The sequence below is a fragment of the Salvia splendens genome, chromosome 7 (genome assembly GCF_004379255.2).
Source record: "Salvia splendens isolate huo1 chromosome 7, SspV2, whole genome shotgun sequence".
NCBI lineage: Eukaryota > Viridiplantae > Streptophyta > Magnoliopsida > Lamiales > Lamiaceae > Salvia > Salvia splendens.
Window position 1 is genome coordinate 24556297 of NC_056038.1, and position 17519 is coordinate 24573815.

The 17519-nt window shown below is 35.9% G+C and overlaps 1 long non-coding RNA gene across 7 annotated transcripts; it reads right to left on the reverse strand.

Moving 5' to 3' along the window:
• Window positions 1–5933: 5933 nt before the first annotated feature.
• LOC121741473 lies at window positions 5934–17041 on the reverse strand. 7 transcript variants are annotated; one of them, XR_006037876.1, is made up of 14 exons: window positions 16904–17041; window positions 15898–16813; window positions 15470–15816; window positions 15134–15368; window positions 14950–15051; window positions 14775–14812; window positions 14556–14682; window positions 14289–14471; window positions 14056–14186; window positions 13871–13976; window positions 13731–13791; window positions 6779–6832; window positions 6591–6669; window positions 5934–6120 (listed from the first exon to the last, which is right to left on the reverse strand). It is a non-coding gene; the product is annotated as an uncharacterized LOC121741473 (long non-coding RNA). The 7 variants fall into 7 exon arrangements; XR_006037874.1 differs by having other exon boundaries at window positions 6570–6669; XR_006037877.1 differs by having other exon boundaries at window positions 5934–6832; window positions 15470–15560; window positions 15676–15816.
• Window positions 17042–17519: the final 478 nt, after the last annotated feature.

The window sequence follows — 17519 nt, forward strand, 5'->3', positions numbered from 1 at the left end:
AGTCCAGAGACTACAGAGTGGCATGGCCGCTTAATGTTGCCTAAGCAAGACCATCTCTTTAGCATTACAGAGTCTCATTTCTACAACACACTCCCATAACAATGCTCATGTGCTGCTAACAAGATCAAGCTATCTCATAAATCCTGTGTGAACTTCTGAATCTCGCAGTTTCTTAAGATTATTGTCCCCACAGAGCAGGTGGCGATAATATTGGAAACTACATTCTAGTTCATACTATTTATATTTGAGAAGTCCGCCCTCATGAACTTGCTATTTTCTTAGGATTATTGTCCCCACAGAGCAGGTGGCGATAATATTAGAAAAAAGGCTTCATAAATTGCAGACCAATTGTTGGAGACCATATACAAACGTTGAGTTCGTAATTATAGCTTAGATATTTTGGGTTATGGTTTTACTTTAATTATCCTTAGCCTTGAGGCAGTTTAAAGCTTAATTAAATTATGTTGGTATTTAATCTACTGGATAATTAAATCTTTAGATTAATGTTGTTTTCTTCCTGTAGGAAATTGTTGATCTAGAATTTTATTCTTATTCATGTCTACTATAAGGTATATCTAAAATGAACAAATTATTTAATCCTTAATAAGACATGAAAAATAAATTCAAATTATTTCCTTGTTCAAGATTAGGAAGAGATATTTTATTATTTAATGTATTCATACATATCTATCCTTATTAGGATCTAAGATATATAAATTTTAGGAAGCTATTAAATTATTCTCATCCATATCATCTAGGAATAAAATAATCATTATTTATTTCCATAGATATAGATAATAATAAAAATATTCCTTAAATCTAGATAAATATTAAGAAACTATTAAATTATTCTCATCTATATCATCTAGGAATAAAATAATATTATTTATTTCCATAGATATAGATAATAATAAAAATATTCCTAAAATCTAGACAAATCTTCCAAAAAGATTTTATTTCCATTAAATAATAATATTTTAATGATATCTTTTAATAAAATAATCATTAAAATAATCATTCATCGTTATCTCATCGCACGAGGTTCGTACGAACGATGAACGATGAAAATCCGACGAGTTCGTCGTCGGATCACGACGCATGAAGCGTCTCGGCCTGCAGCGCACAAGTGCGCACATGCTCTCGGCCGCCTGGCTAGACCACCGGCTCGTCGGTGTCTCGGCAGCTCTCAGCCAGTGAGACGCGCACAGGCGCCTCAGCTCTCGGCCAGCCGCTAAGTCCGTCTCGGTGTCGTGGCTCGTCGGGTCCCGCGACTCTCGGCCAGTTGCTATAACGACTGCGGCGCTGCTCTCGGCCAGTTGCTATCGCCCGTCTCGTCCCTCCCGAGCCTGGATTCTCCTCTCGTCTCGGCACACGTCGCACCTTATGGCGCACAAGTCTCGGCCACGACTGGAGCTTCGTCTCGGGAAGCCTTCCACCTAGGGTTGGCCTGGTATCTCGCGGTGTCTCGGTGGTTATCGGACGAACCACCACTCCGCGCCAGTCACCGCCAAGTCGACCTCAACCCGGGTTCCGTCTGGTGCGTGTGGTCTCGGCCGGCGGCGCGCACGAGCCCCCACTCATCTGCGCGTCGCCCCGTGATCACGGCTCCCGGCTCCCACTGTCTCGACATCCCTACCTCGATCGCACGTGGTGCGTTCGAGCAATTCAAGTTCTTTGAATCGATAGTTCTTGAGTTCATCATGTATAAAATTAAACAAAAACACCAAGAACATGCTTCGCAATCAAATAACACATGCATACATGAATTTTGCGAAATTTAAATCCAAATAATCAGAGCCAAAGACTGGCTCTGATACTAATTGAAGGGGTTGGCAGCGGAAGCGCGTTCAATATCCGATCACATGAATTTGATCTTTTTAGTAGATTATTTAGACAAATTCTATTCGCGCAATTTTCACATGAATCATGCTCATAACTTGAATTAAAACATGCTTTAGCATATAAAATCCCTAAAACATGCTTACTACGGAATTAGCCAATTTACATCGTTGATTCAATCAAGAATCGATGATGGCTCGCTCCGTCTCCACGTGAAGATCTTCAATACAAGACCTCAGATCTTCTGACTGGTGTCCCGGACTATACGCCGATATTTGTGTAGGCAAATCTCACCAACGTATTAGGACTTGAATAACGAAGACAGAACTCAGCTCACGGAGGAAGGAAATTTTCGATTTCTCTCTCTCAAAGGAGTGGATGAAAATTTGTGAGTGGAAAAAGGTGTGTTTTCTGTCTCCTTTATTCTCTTATTTATATAAGTCACATATTGGGCCCAGTCAGGGATCTAAGGAAGAATTTGGATCAGGCCTCACCCAATTCGCTTTTTACTAATTAAATTGAACCCACAATTTAATATAAGCTTATATTGGAATATTACAAGCAGCCACTACAGAAGTAATATTGCACTGCCTTTCCAAATCTGAAATTACAAGTATTCCGAGTTTCCTTTATTCGCGTTCAATTTATTTCCCGTGCTTAAGATAGAAACATCCATTAATTAATTATTGTCTGCTATGGACTTAATTAATTAACATATTTTATTCTCCAAGAGTGGACTTAGCAAGAAACTCTTATTTATTATTCATAGAGTAATTAAACTCCAACTAGCTAGGTTCCGAATAATAAAATCTTGTTTCGAGCTCCTCTTGTGGATGTTATCAAACGAGACTCTCCTCGCGCACGTTTCAACATAATAGCAATCCTAGCACCTCTAGATAATGATCACCACTACCCAATATACCTGGATCGTTGGGTTACGAAAAACCCGCACCTTTGGTAAGTCAAAGTAGTGGATACTCAATATCGTATGCTCAATGCTAACGTACATTGATTAAGAAATTAATTATCAAGACCTCGTATTTCAGTAGATAGCATAAAGACTCGTCTTGCTGTTAGATCCATTCAGTGCTATACCACACCAACGTCATCTTATTTCAATAAGGCTTAGAAATAATCGGACTGACATTGCAACCTTTCACGATAGGTAGTCTAGGCCTATCTAGGTTGTGAAATTCTTATTTTTCTTTGTTTAGAACTGATCGTGTTACCTTAAATTGGACGACACCCATAACCGGTCTACTAAAACAAAGACTTAGACTTTGTTACGTTTGCTTATACATTTAAATATGCAATAAACAACCATTAAATGTAAAACATAACAACATTATGACAAAAATAATCTGTTGCATTTATTGGAAAATAACCATTAGAGTTTTACAGTATGCAATCACTCGAAAGGTGATTTCTAGTATACAAAACCCTAACAATTAGGGCTTACTTATTAGGCTGGTTCTGGTTCTAATTAGACTAAAATACCGATTATTCAGTTTCAGATTTTTCGCAATCCAAGAACCAGAACTAGATCGAATACGTTTTTGGTTCCAGCATTGAACGAATGGTTAAGAACCGATCTGTTAGTGTAGGAACCGAAAAACTGAGTTTTACTTCAATTTTATTAGTTCAAAAAATTAGTAATTAAATTAACTATGCTTAAATTCAAAAAACTGATTCCTTTTCAAATTTGAATGATGAAATTAAATTAATCCGTTGAAACAACATATTCCTAATCCATATTTAATTCGAACTGATTCGGTTAAAAATTTAAAATTCAATACCTAAAACTTGAAATCAACACACAATAATAATCATTATTCATTATTCATTATCCTATATTAATATTATAATACTTTTATTTGAATAATAACAAATTATAAATTATAAAATTAAAATTGAAGGATCTGGGTAAAACCGATCGATTCCCATATAGAACTGAAAATCGATGAGAACAAAATCTTGTAACCAAATCAGACCGAAAACCGGTGGTTTAGTTTTTTATTCTTTACGAAACCGATTAAAATCGATTTGGTTATCCGGGAATCGGATAACCGAATAAGCAGACATATTTATGATAAGGTTTATGAATGTCTTCATGGCAATAGGGCTAGAGTCCAAGCAAGACCCAGTATGTAGGATAAAATATGAGACATTCACTCAATCCAAATAAGATCTAAATTACTCTCTCCGTCCCATAAGAATATGCACTATTTTCTTTTTAGTTCGTCCTACAAGAATATACACTTTCTAATTTTGAAAAGTATTTTCTCTTTGACGAGGTAGGAGTCATTCTCCACTAATAATATTTTAATTACTTTTTCTCTCTACTCATCTCTTACTTTATCAATTTTACATTAAAACTTGTGTCGAACCCAAAGTGCATATTCTTTAGGGACGGAGGGAGTATCATAAACCGGCAGTTGAAGAATCTGCACAGTCATGACAGCAAACCCTAAGTGCATAAAAGTAGACCTCATGAAGAAATTACATCCTTTTTCGTGTCGAAGATGAATTGCACGACTCTAATAGACACACATTACAACAGCAAAAGAGTTAAAAGAAAAAGGTCACATTTCAATACATCAATGCCACGACTCTAATAGACGCAACGGCACAAGTTGGGTGAAAAAGGGAAAGTTTGTTTAACTAAACTTCATGAAATTCAGTCGTAACTCCTTGAGTTAAAAGAGATGAATACTGATGCAAAGTCAAATAAGCCAAAACAATCCACCATCAGAAGAGTATTGAATAATGCCTTTTTTCGACTTAAATATATTCAAGATATTTATTGTTTAACATAGCAATCCATTATAAGTCTTGAACTTGAAACAAATTATGCAATAAGGAATTCAACCACAACTTGGTAGGAAATGAAATAAGTCAGTGCCAACTAAAGCATAGATTAGATCACAAGAGATTTAACTCTAAGCATTTCTAAGACCTAACTAAATGGACGGGAATTTTACGTTGTGGAAACTGTACAAGAAGAAGCAGGGATTGGGTAAAACTACCTTTTACATGTATTACATGTATGTTCTAAGGGAGAAGAAAAGATGCAGATTCATAATGTCATTAAAACAAGGGCCATATATTATTCTACTATATGATCTGTTGATAACTATCTTAAATTAATAATAACTGACAACTATGTCACCAACCTACGCTATGGATGTCAACTCGAAAGATACTTGTATGTTAACTAAATATAGCATAAGACATAACTACATTTAGTTGACATACAAATTGTCTTCGAGTTAACATCCGTAGCGTAGGTTACTGACATAATTGTCCGTTATCAATTTAATTTAAAATAGTTGTCAACCTAACATGACCCTTGAACGGTTTTCTTTTCCTTGCTAAAATACTTGTCTGGGACCTTGCACAGATTAATCAGTCTGGACAGAATAAATCCGTATGGAGCTGATGGATAGTAGTAAACACAATTGTATGCGAAGATCTACAGCTACACAAAAATTGACCACTAAGATTATCGTGTCTTCAAAATTAAATGAAAAACAAGCTGGAACTTCAAAGGAAAGGAACCTAAGCAGAGATAAGTAGATATGGCAAAGAAGATGGTACTCTGTATAAATAAACACTAAGATAGTACTCCCTCCGTCCCAAAGAAGATGGCACGCTTGGGAGATGACACGAGATTTTAGGAGATGTTGTTTTGTGTGTTAAGTGGTGAGAGAAGATATAATTTTATAATTGATGTGAGAAGAAACTTTTTCCAAAAGAGGAAATGTGACATCTTTTGTAGGACAAACTAAAAAGGAAAGTGTGAAATCTACTATGGGACGGAGGGAGTACTAAACACTGGCTAGGAAGACTATCTATTATCACCCCACTGCAGAAGACCAAACAAGCTTCTGAGTTTTGCAGTAACTCAATAAATTCATATAAACTCCCGTTAAGTTATAAGCATGCTAAACGAAATGACTAAAGCTGAATTAGATTTGAATACTGTATGCCAGTGTATTATTATAACCTGCATTATCATGTCCCGTGTTAATTGGTTACGTAGAAGAAACTAATAAACGTTGATGTTAAACATTTTCTGTATATACATGTGGGATATGTCAGTACAAGAAGTGGGTGGTGTTCCATGTTAACTGCGGTATCTGCTGTGACATCAAATTGTTAAAATCTAGCCCAACTAATTTCTAACTAGGGAAGATATACACACAACACACTGACAGAACAACTTCCATCAGAAAAGGTCACCGAATGCCTCCTCCCGGCCATTTTTCCACTTTCCAGATCCTGCAAAATGCAACGAAAAGAGAGAACAAAAGTATAATATAGAAGGCTAATGAGAATAGAACAATAATAAAAGAAAAAATGACTCCTGTACTATATATATGAGACCAATAAATTTTGAAATATAAACATAAATTGTAAACAAATTTTTAAAAAAATAGTATGACAAAGTAAGGATTAAAGACATTTGTAAATTCAAACTTAGAAGCGAACACCAGACTAAAAATTCATAAGTTTTGAAACACTTCTTTGTAAACACCACTGCTATCAACTTCATCTTCACAAACTAAAATATTCAATCCTTCACGACTTATAACTCTTGATACAACAACATACAGTTGTTCATGACTGAAGACAAGACAGGCTTCAAATACAATCCAACATGCAAAAGTGATTGACCTTGACTTTTATTAATCATCATAGCATACGACACAACCAAATGAAATTGTCACCGTTGAAACTTGAGCGGCAACCTTGGATCAGATGCCAAGGACATTCGAGGAATCAAAACTATATGACCACCCAAAACTTCGGTCTCCAAAACATGGTCACCTAATTGAACAATTATCAATCAGGTCCCATTACACAATCCATGTGAGTGATCTACATTTCTAAACAACATGATAGGAGTCCAACTTTCAACAACAATGATTAGGAGTACCTGAAAATTTCAAATTGTTCAGAAATTCAACAAAATGTATTTCGGCATAACCATCTGTTCCATCAGAGTTTATCAGAGCTCAAATAATTTCTACCAGACTGAAAGTTGAAGCAAGAATCGCATGATAATGCAAAAAATTAGTCAATACATCGTAATTCAAGTAAGACGGATAAACGACTGAAATAATGGTTTAACTTCCAAAAAACATTGAAATTAGTCAAGAAGTCTCCTTTGGTTAACTTCAGAACTTTGTAATATCTCCAAAGATAAGATGGAAGCCAATACGGTATATGGTGATGGTAAAGATCTTAACTATGGAGAATTTCCGACGAAGTTTGTGTGAAAAAAAGATCATTGGCAACCTTGGAAACAACGATCTTCGATTAACCGGTTGTTTTATGTTGCTCCAGGTTTTGGTGATATGTATTATTTGAGATATTTGTTGAATATTGTTAAGTGGGCTACATCTTATAAAGACATTAGAAGTGTGAATGATGTTCAATATGGTATATTTCGATATGCTTGCTATGTGTTGGGATTGTTAGATGATGATAAAGAATATGTTCATGAGATTATCGAAGTTTCGTTTTGGGCCTCTGCTCATTCCCTTAGATTGTTGTTTATTAGTCTGTTGACATCAGAATATATTTCACGCTCCAATGTTCTTTAGCAAAGTTGTTGGAAATATTTATGTAAAGATGTTTTCTATAACCAACAGATACTGATGGGTCATCCAGGTAACTTATAAGTTTTAATTTAATGACCCACTTTTACTTCAATAATTTTTTGGGTTTTGTTAATTAGGTGTTCTGCTAAATGATGATGAAATTAAGAATTTTGGATTGGTTGAAATTCAGAAATTGTTGTTGGGAGAAGTTTGCGTGAATTCCACTATATGTCGTATCCAAGTTCACATTATTTCGAAACATTTTATAATTGATTGATTAGTGAAAGTTGTGTCATGATCGTGAAGCATTGTCCGGAGAATATTCAGGACTCTATCTCCAAATTCACTGATGAACAACTTCATGTGCATGATATAATAATGTCTTTTGTTCGTTCAAATGATGGTGGGATTTTTTTGTCTGTGGATATGGTGGTACCGGTTAAACTTTCATATGGAAGTCATTGCCGCTGGAATTTGATCGAAGAGTGATATTGTTCAAATGTGGCTTCCATTATAGCTTCATTGTTGTTGCCTGGTGGTAGAACAACGCATTCACGGTTTCAAATTCCTATCAATGTGAATGAAGATTCCATATGCAATATTATTAAGGTAAGCCACTTGTTGAATTGATTTTGAAGAGTTGGATCAAGGTAGGCCACTTATTATTGGATCAAGCTCCGATGGTTTATAAACATTGCATTGAAGCTGTGGATCGGAGTTTGAGGGATATTATGCGTGTATGTGATGAGTATGGAGAAGCCATATGGTGTAAAAAGTAGTTTTGGATGGTTACTTTAGACAAATTTTGCCAGTTGTTCCAAAAGGCAGTCTATTGTGAATGTTACCATCATCTCATCCAACCTAAAAACTTGTTTTCGTAAGTCGTTTTTCGAGATCCAATACACTATCCAATGACTCTGATTCATAAAAAATTATAGTTTGCTCATTTGGAAGATGAAAAATCATTCTTGCAACAGAAGGATCTTTATATTGAATCTCAAATCCAAATATTCTCCACAAAGCTTCACAGGAAGACAGGTACCTATAATCGTAAAACAAACTTACATAATCCCAACTTTTTTCGGTCATCAGAGTGGAAAAAGAATTTAGTCACACGATCATAACCCTTATTTACGTACTAGAACAAATACATAATGGACCGCGATTGATTGCACCATTCAACATTAATAAGCCCACCATATTTCATAAGGAGAAAACGATTGTGCGGCACAACTTATTTTTATCTAATGGCACACCGTCCTTTAGAACAACACGACCACTATCTCTGCGCCTATAAACCGGATAACCATCCTCATCAAACAGTGTCAGCAATATATTTCTTCGGGAAATATTTTCAACATCGCCCATTAGTCATGCAAGGAGATGACTTGCAAAGTACGCCACACATCCCATGCATCATGAATTTCTTCACAATTTCATAATTCAGAAGATTATGAAAATGTGAAGAAATATGGGCCGTTTGGCGTACTTCGCAAGTCATCTCCTTGCATGACTAATGGGCGATGTTCAAAATATTTCTAAAAGAAATATGTTGCTGACAAACACTATGTTTGATGAGGATGGTAATCCCGTTTATAGGCGTAGAGATAATGGTCGTGTTGTTCTGAAGGATGGTGTGCCATTAGATAATAAGTATGTTGTGTCGCATAATCGTTTTCTCCTTATGAAATATGCTTGACATATTAATGTTGAATGATGTAATCAATCACGGTCCATTAAGTATTTTTTTCAAGTACATAAATGAGGGTTATGATCGTGCGACTACATATTTTTTCTAGTCTGATGCGGAAGGGTCCGAAAAAAGTTAGGTTAAAGTAAGTTTGTTTTACGATTGTGGGTAACTGTCTTGTGAAGTTTCATGGAGAATATTTGGATTTGAGATTCAATATAAGGATCCTTCTGTTGAAAGATTAGTTTTCATCTTCCAAATGAGCAAATTATAATTTTTGATGAAGTTTCGGCTGGATGGAAGCCAATACAGTATATGCTGAAGGAAAAAATCTTACCTATGAAGAATTTCTGGCGAAGTTTGTGTGAAAAAAGATCATTGGCAACCTCGGAAACAACGATCTTCGATTGACCGGTTGTTTTATGTTGCTCCAGGTTTTGGTGATATGTATTATTTGAGATGTTTGTTGAATATTGTTAAGTGAGCTACATCTTATAAAGACATTAGATGTGTGAATGGCGTTCAACATGATACATTTCAAGATGCCTGCCATGCGTTGGGGTTGTTAGATGATGATAAAGAATATGTTGATGAGATTATCGAAGCTTGTTTATTCTCTATGCTCCTATTTATTCTCTTACTCCATTCTCCAAGTGCCAGAACGATCTTTGATTTCTCAATAGCAGTAGCAAGCTGTCGGATTGCAGATGTACACTTTTGTTGTGTTGTAAAACTTTGCCGACCGCTGCAGTCGAATCGTTCTTGGAAGTACTCGTCAAGAACCACTAATATATTTGCAATGTCGGCACATACGGAAGCAACGCGGAAAGTTATTCATCTCCTCACCGTGGTTGCTCATAAAAATAATCTCGAATGAGCCTTTGGCCGGTTTCCTCTCGCTCACGATGGATGTAGCGGCAAGTTCTTTGTGCGGGAGATGGATTTGCGGCTTCTTCCCGGTCTCTTTCTTGAAGTGCTTGTGCAAGCAACCGAGTCATTTCCTCCCTTGAGTTAGTCATACTTAGAGAATAAGGATGGAAAATTTGTAGAGAGAAAAATGAGTGAGTGAAATAGAGTTATTTTTGTGTCCGTAAAAGAATGTGTAATTTTGCCATTTCGGGATATCTGCGATTAAAGTCTCATTTACCCTTTCCACTTTCAAGTAAGTGGACCCACCACTCAACTAAATCATTACATTCAAATTCTATTATAAAACTAATAAATAAAAGTGAGCTCCACATTCTATTAATTCATTTTCCAATTTTTATTTACAAAATCAAACAATTTCTCAAAATTCATGTCGAGTAAAAATGAAACTATAAATGGCTGACAAAGGACGTATGTGATGGATAAGGCATTTATAGATGATTTTGGATCAACTGGAGGATAAAAAAGTAAAATAAAATGGGGAAAAAATAGTACTCCATCCGTCCCATAATAGATGATACACTTGGGTGACACGAGATTTTAGGAGATGTTTTTTGTGTTGAGTAGAGAGAGAAAATAGTATATTTGTATTAATGTGAGAGATTTTTTTCAAAAAAAGAAATGTGACATCTTTTATGAGACAAACTAAAAAGGAAATTAACACATAATACTTTTTTTCTCTCTCTAGGTTTTCGATTTCTGTCATGCAGAAATCGCCAATATCTTTAGTTTTACCCGTCGGAATTCGTTCCGGTTTGTTTCATTGGATTCATCGTGTCTTTTTGTTGCTTTCTACCATTTTTATTTTTATTTTTTGAGTCTAGTGTCGCCTTTTTCAGTTCTAGAGTCGTGTCCATCGTCGTGTCTTTTTCTGGTGGCCGGCGGGTGCTTTTACGGCAAGGTTGTGTCATAGCCTTGGTGGTGGTTGTCCGGTGGGCTTGGCCGGCGGAGGTCTGTGGCGGTGGCTGTGGGTGGCGGCGCAAATTAGGGTTTGTCTAGGGTTTGTATTTTTGTCTTCGTCGTCGGCTGGGGCTAGTTTGTCCGACCAGTTTCGGTCTGTTCTTCTCAAGTCATTTAAGTTATAGCGTGGTCTTGCGTCGGGGAAGTTGAAGGTCGTCGGAATTGGTGGTGTAGTCTTTTCGGCGGTTAGGGTTTTGTTTGCTCTTGCCCAACGCTCTTAGGGTTCCGCCTTCAATGGCCGACCCTCATGGCGGAGATGATGGTTGTGGAGTTGGGGAAGACGATAATATGGTTTCAGTTGTAGCTTCTTCGCTAGATTACAATTGTTTGGATGTGATCGCAATCCATGGAGGCGTGAAGGATGTTAGTGGTGAGGAGTCCGGTGATGATAAGATCACGACGGATTTGGAGAAGAGAACGACAGCCCCTAATCTTGAATCGGTAAAGGCTGGGTTGGTGTCGAACTTGGTTGGCCTTTTTGATCGTTCTAAAAGCAGCCAAAGTTCGAAGAGTGTTTGCTCGTTGGAAGAAGATGGCGGTCTTGACATTCTGGAAACACAAGTTCTTCAGATTGAGGATGTGGCTGATCGGACCGGGGATGTCTTGCTCAATAACAAGGTACCTGATATGGTTTCTCTACATATGGACCCCAACACCTTCTCAAATTTTTTGAACTCTCTTGCTGATTCTAATAATCTCTCACATCCCCTTCGAAAACCTACCTATGACCTTACCCTTCGAAAAACACAAGCCCTCAATTTTACCTTGCAAAAATTCCGATCTTCACCTTTTAGAACTCGGCCTTTCCCAACCTCAATTCCTTGAGACTGTTGTTTGTTAGTTTGTAATATCAGAATCTATTTCACACCCCGATGTTGTTTAGCAAAGTTGTTGGAAATATTTATGTGAATATGTTACCTACAACCAACAGAAACTGATGAGAGTCATCAAGGTAACTTATATGTTTCGTTATTGTGTATTTTTTAGTATTTGTTTTGTTAATTTAATGACCGACTTTTACTCCAACAATTTTTTGGGTTTTGTTAATGTAGGTTTGTTGTTAAATGATGATGAAATTAAGAATTTTGGATTGGTTAAAATTCGGGAATTGTTGATAAATGTTGGAAGAAAGTTTGCGGGAATTTCACTGTATGCCATATCCAAGTACCGAATATTTTGAAACATCTTAAAATCGACTGATTAGTGATAGTGAAGCATTTCCAAAGAATATTTAGACTCTATCTCCAAATTCATTGATGAACAACTTCATGTGCATGTGTGCATGATACAATAATGTCTTTTGTACGTTGTCAGCTAGGATTTGATTGAAGGGGGATATTGTTTTAAATCTGGCTTTCAGTGGTATAGCTTCATTGTTGTTGCCTGTTTGTAGAACAACACATTCACGGTTTAAAATTCCTATCAACGTGAATGAAGATTCCATGTGCAATATTAATCAAGGTAGTCCACTTGTTGAATTGATTGTGAGAGCTAAGCTAATTATTGGATGAAGCTCCGGTGATTCACAAACATTGGATTGAAGCTGTGGATCGGTGTTTGAGGGATATTATGCGTGTATGTGATGAGTTAAGTATGGAGAAGCCATTTGGTGGAAAAACTGTAGTTTTGGGTGGTGAGTTTAGACAAATTTTGTCAGTTGTTCTTAAAGGTAGTCGACAAAATATTGTGAATGCTACCATCAATTCATCTTATCTTTGGAGATATTGCCAAGTTATAAAGTTAACCAAAAGAAACTTCTTAGAGTTCAATCTAACGATGAAGCTTTGAAATTGAATGAGTTTAGTTTTTCCTATATGCAATCACAAAATTAAACTTCACATGATTTCTTGATAAAACAGAAGCAATCCCCTTAAACATAAAGCAGCAATATAACAAAGAGAAATTTTATAAAAAAATAAGCCATGTGACAGCTAGACAGACTTTGAGCCCGTTCTACTACAAGAGGAGAAAGCATGTAGCATAAGGTCTTTGTTTCCCACACTTTTAGTCCGTTCTATTACCTTGTCTAAAATAAAATTGTGGTAAAGTTAAATATAATAATCTTATTTAAACAAAACCTTGTCTATTATGCTTATTATTGACTAAGAATGTGCTACAAGTACAAGAGAGTCCTCAAAGTTCGCATAGAAAAGGAAGTTAATAAAAGGTTATTCACAATTTATTTTTCTATTATACAAAATTGAGAATAAAAAGATATTTTATTTAACAGACCTGATCTCCATGAATCTGGGAGTCTAGAAATTCACGTCGAACCTTCACAAACTGTTTTCTCTTTTAAGAACTAAAACTATTTGTGCAAGAACAACAGATGCCAAGAAGACCAAAAGACCGTAGCTAAACGTTGTTAAAACCAATATAAGCATTTTGGTGCTGATTGGTATTTGGCACTCAAGCTCAAGATCAGCTTTTTGTCTTAAGATAAAGATTATAATTTATGTCAGCTAGTTTTTTCAACTGTTTACTGAGAAACCCTTTCATCAAAGATTCTATCGAAGATGATCTAAAAACCAGAATAGTTTCAACTAAATTTGAAAATAATCGTAATTATGAATTGAACACATAAAATGTCAACGAAAGAAGGGTTAAGCAAAAAAAAGCAAGAGATAAAATGGCCACTCTTAATGTCTCTATATTGCAGTTCTGGGCAAAGGAATACTTCCATATTGAGCACAAAAAGAAATTAATACCTGAGCTCCATCAATGCCCATCTTCTCCAAGATCATAATGGATGCAGCTTGTGTGTCAGTGCTGCTCGTATGGGGATAAAACAGTTAATTCCATCAGGTTAATCACATGAGATCATAACTATATGAAGAAAACGACTTACTCTCCTTCCAATTCTGGGACCAGAATAGAAAACCGTTGAAATATTCATCAAAAGTCTTATGAGTAGGATAACCAGATAAACTAATTCTAATTGCCTCTAAAACACCCTGCCAGTAGACAAAAAATAGTGCTAAGTTTGAGAAGCATATAGAAATTTATTGAAGACTACAAGTAAGAGGCACTCACACCACAACGGAGTTGCTGCATGACATTGGGATTTTCAAAAATACAAGGCTTGAAAAGGGTATTAGGTTTCACACTCTAATGTAGTGAGGTTCTGTAGAATTCAGTGTCTCCATCAATTGTTGAAATTGAAACTGTACCAATCAACCAATCTATCAGCTTCAACCCTTTTTAAAGAAGCTACAACAAATACGTTCGAACAGTAATGAAGGAAAAGAAAGAGAGAGTAAACATACCTTAAAGCGAGAACCTATTGATGAAAATTTAGAAGACTTGTTTGAAGATTTGGTTGTCTCTTCTGGGATTGGAGGAAAAAGTTCTACTAGAAATGGGCATTGTGAAGCAGTTAGTAGGACTTGATGTTCAGGGACAACATAACCTTTGTTTTTGTCCAAAAACTGATCACATTGGTATTGAACCTTGGAGAAAACGCAAAATTAAATTTTCAATAAAAATGAAGAGCCCGAAACCATGCACTAGAAAAATAATTAGACCCAGTTTACCTCTCCAGCATAATGAGCAATTGCAAGTTCAGTACGTGACAATTTTGGTTTGATGAAATGCTTGTTGGGTTTAAATGTCTGATAAAGCTTTTCTGCAAATATTTCATGTGTGGACTTTGGGAACATACTGGAAACAAAAAAATAGAATTATTCTGACATCAACAGAAGTTTAAAATTACACATCCTTTACTACCTAAAGGCTGACATGTGTTACCATACCAGGCCACATCAAGAAGAGCAACGATTCCTCCAGGTTTCTGCATCCAATCAAAAGCAGTTGTAAAAAAATTTGCATTTGCTATAGATTATAGACCATGTCTATGTTTAGGTGCAAAGTACAATGTGATAACAAAATAATGTAGCCTAGAGAGAGATGGTTTAGTATTATACAAACCTTCTCGATAAGATCTAGAACGCCTTGGTTATCCACATAGTCTATGTAGCTCCAGGCAATCTCTTCTTTGATATATTCCTCCTGCTCCATCTTGAAAACATGCTGAAGAAAGTATAAAGAAAAAATAAGTTATTGTGCTGAGCATAGATTTATTAGCTGCTAAAAAGCAAGTCAAACTGAATACCTGATTAAAATGTTGCTGTACCTTTTTATTGGTAAAATTAATGCAAAACTGTTCGAAACTGCAGCCATAAACTTTTAGTTAGTTCGGGTGTCTATGGCCCTATACAGAGTTTCTCCATTCAATCAAAGCTTAGCTATTAGTTTTAAAACTTTCAAAACCATATATGTCAAGGATTCCAATTAGACTTCTCGAAGACGAATCTTGCCCGATGGATAAATATATTTTTTCCACCAACCTAAATATGCAGACAACATGAAATTAGGTAAACCAGGAAACGAATAGTTGATTAATTTTTAGAAAAGAAAAAGTGTAGCACATGGTGCACAAATATCATACCAGTTAAACAAGCGAGAATATATAGTCTTAGCTAATCCATCCCTACTAACTATTGCACCATCAGGATCGGGACATCTATTAATAACTTCTTCTGGAGTGACCATCACACGCTTCAGTAACGCATCTTCCAGAGCTTTAGAATCACACCTAATATTGACAATTATTACACTAATGCGAAAAAAGGGAGTCTTGCAAGTATAAATGACCTATTCTACATTAAAAGCTCTGCTGCTGTATGAAGATGGAACTTTGATTTCTCATCCTCGAGATGAATCAATCTCTTCCCCCTTGGGGAATCTAACATTACCAAGATGGAGAATTGATGCGACAATTCTGAAGATTGAATCCTGTAGAATAAGAAAATATAAATAAGTGACAGAAAGAGAGCATATGGGACAAAGGGGATCCTAATATGTTAAAGATCGTACCTGCTCTTCTTGACCAATTCCAACAACATTCATGGCTTTCCTTGTTGCCAAATAAATAATAATCATGAGCATCATCCACATCATCTAGCGCAAATCAAGTAGATTGGTTTAGGTAGTGAAATGTCTATGGATGTCCCAGCTTATACTTCTTAATGTCCTGACAAAAATAATAAGAAATATGATTACTGGCTTTTGATGAAGCATAAACAGGAAGATGGTGTAGAAGCGGCTTATCTCCTCTGGCGCTTCACACAAAAGGTAAAAAAACAGTGGTAATTGCCGAGTTAGTGTTCCCGACCATCAAAACTCGTATTCCAAGAAAGTGGGAAGGTTTACTGTTTCTCCCCTAATTATTATGGGGAATATGAAGAGTTCTGCAAAGTCATAATATTGAAAAACTGAACAAAGGGTAAATTTGGTGCCATCATTTCTGCATATAATTTTCAAATAAGAGAGTTATTCGGGGACAATACTTTTTAAAATAGGACACTTAATAGGCAAAGGAAAAAGTATTTCCTAACCACATTTTGAAGTTGTAAACCTTACCTGGCAAACAGTACACTTCATTTCCAGAAACACCTTTGACTGTACACATGGTACCAGTTCAACTAGTCAAACTTTGCTACTCACTAATTCGAAAGAATTATCGTTATAACATATTCTACATGAGAACCTTTTCAAGATAATATTTTGAAAGAAAATAAACCATGAATGATAAGATTATCAGTGATTAAATAGAAAATTAGAAGACAAAACCTGCCTCAAGAACTTGCAGTTCTACTGATCTTCCTTCACCTTCTTTATGGCCACCCAAATAAGTAAGATATTGCATAAGCATCTTAGTAGTTTCAGTCTTACCAGCACCACTTCTCCGCTTACCAGTATTGAGTTATTTGTCCCCTCATTCATCATGTCTCTAATTTATCTTACAAGACTCAGTCATAACTGTAATTTACTTTTCATTGAAAAAACCACCAAGAACAAGAGTGTGGCAACTATATATTACCTGAAGGCAGCCTCTCCAATTGCAAATACACGTGGACTCAATTCACCAAATGGTGCTCCATTGTATCGTTCCATCATCTTTACGTCGTATAAGTCGGGAAGTCTTTGAAACGGGTTAACGGCAATAAGAATTCCCTTACTATAAGTCAGTAAAAACATTGTGAAAAGGAGATGCTCAATTTTACTCTTATCATAATGGACATATATTGAACATAATGGTTAGAAGTGAAGGGAGATATCATCTTACATAAATCTTATTGATCTGGTATCTTATTTCCAAGTTATGCAGAACTCCAGTTCGTTCATGTCGTCGAATCCCTCAGCATGGTCCTCTTCATCTTTCGGGTATGTTTTAGATATACTAGCAGTAACCTTAACAATGGAAAGAGTTAAACAGATCTCAAGTGTCTAAAACAGGCAACATTTTGACAGTTGAAGATCGATTTTAAAAATAACAATAAGAAGAAGGAAATCATACTAGACTGCAGTTTGATTAACCTTGACAGTGTGTATCAGAGAAAAGTATGTTTATTACACTAAATTATGGAAACTTATCTTCACTGTTTCAGAGCAAACAATTCTTTGGTGGTAAATTGTACTTTTTGATCTAAAGAAGA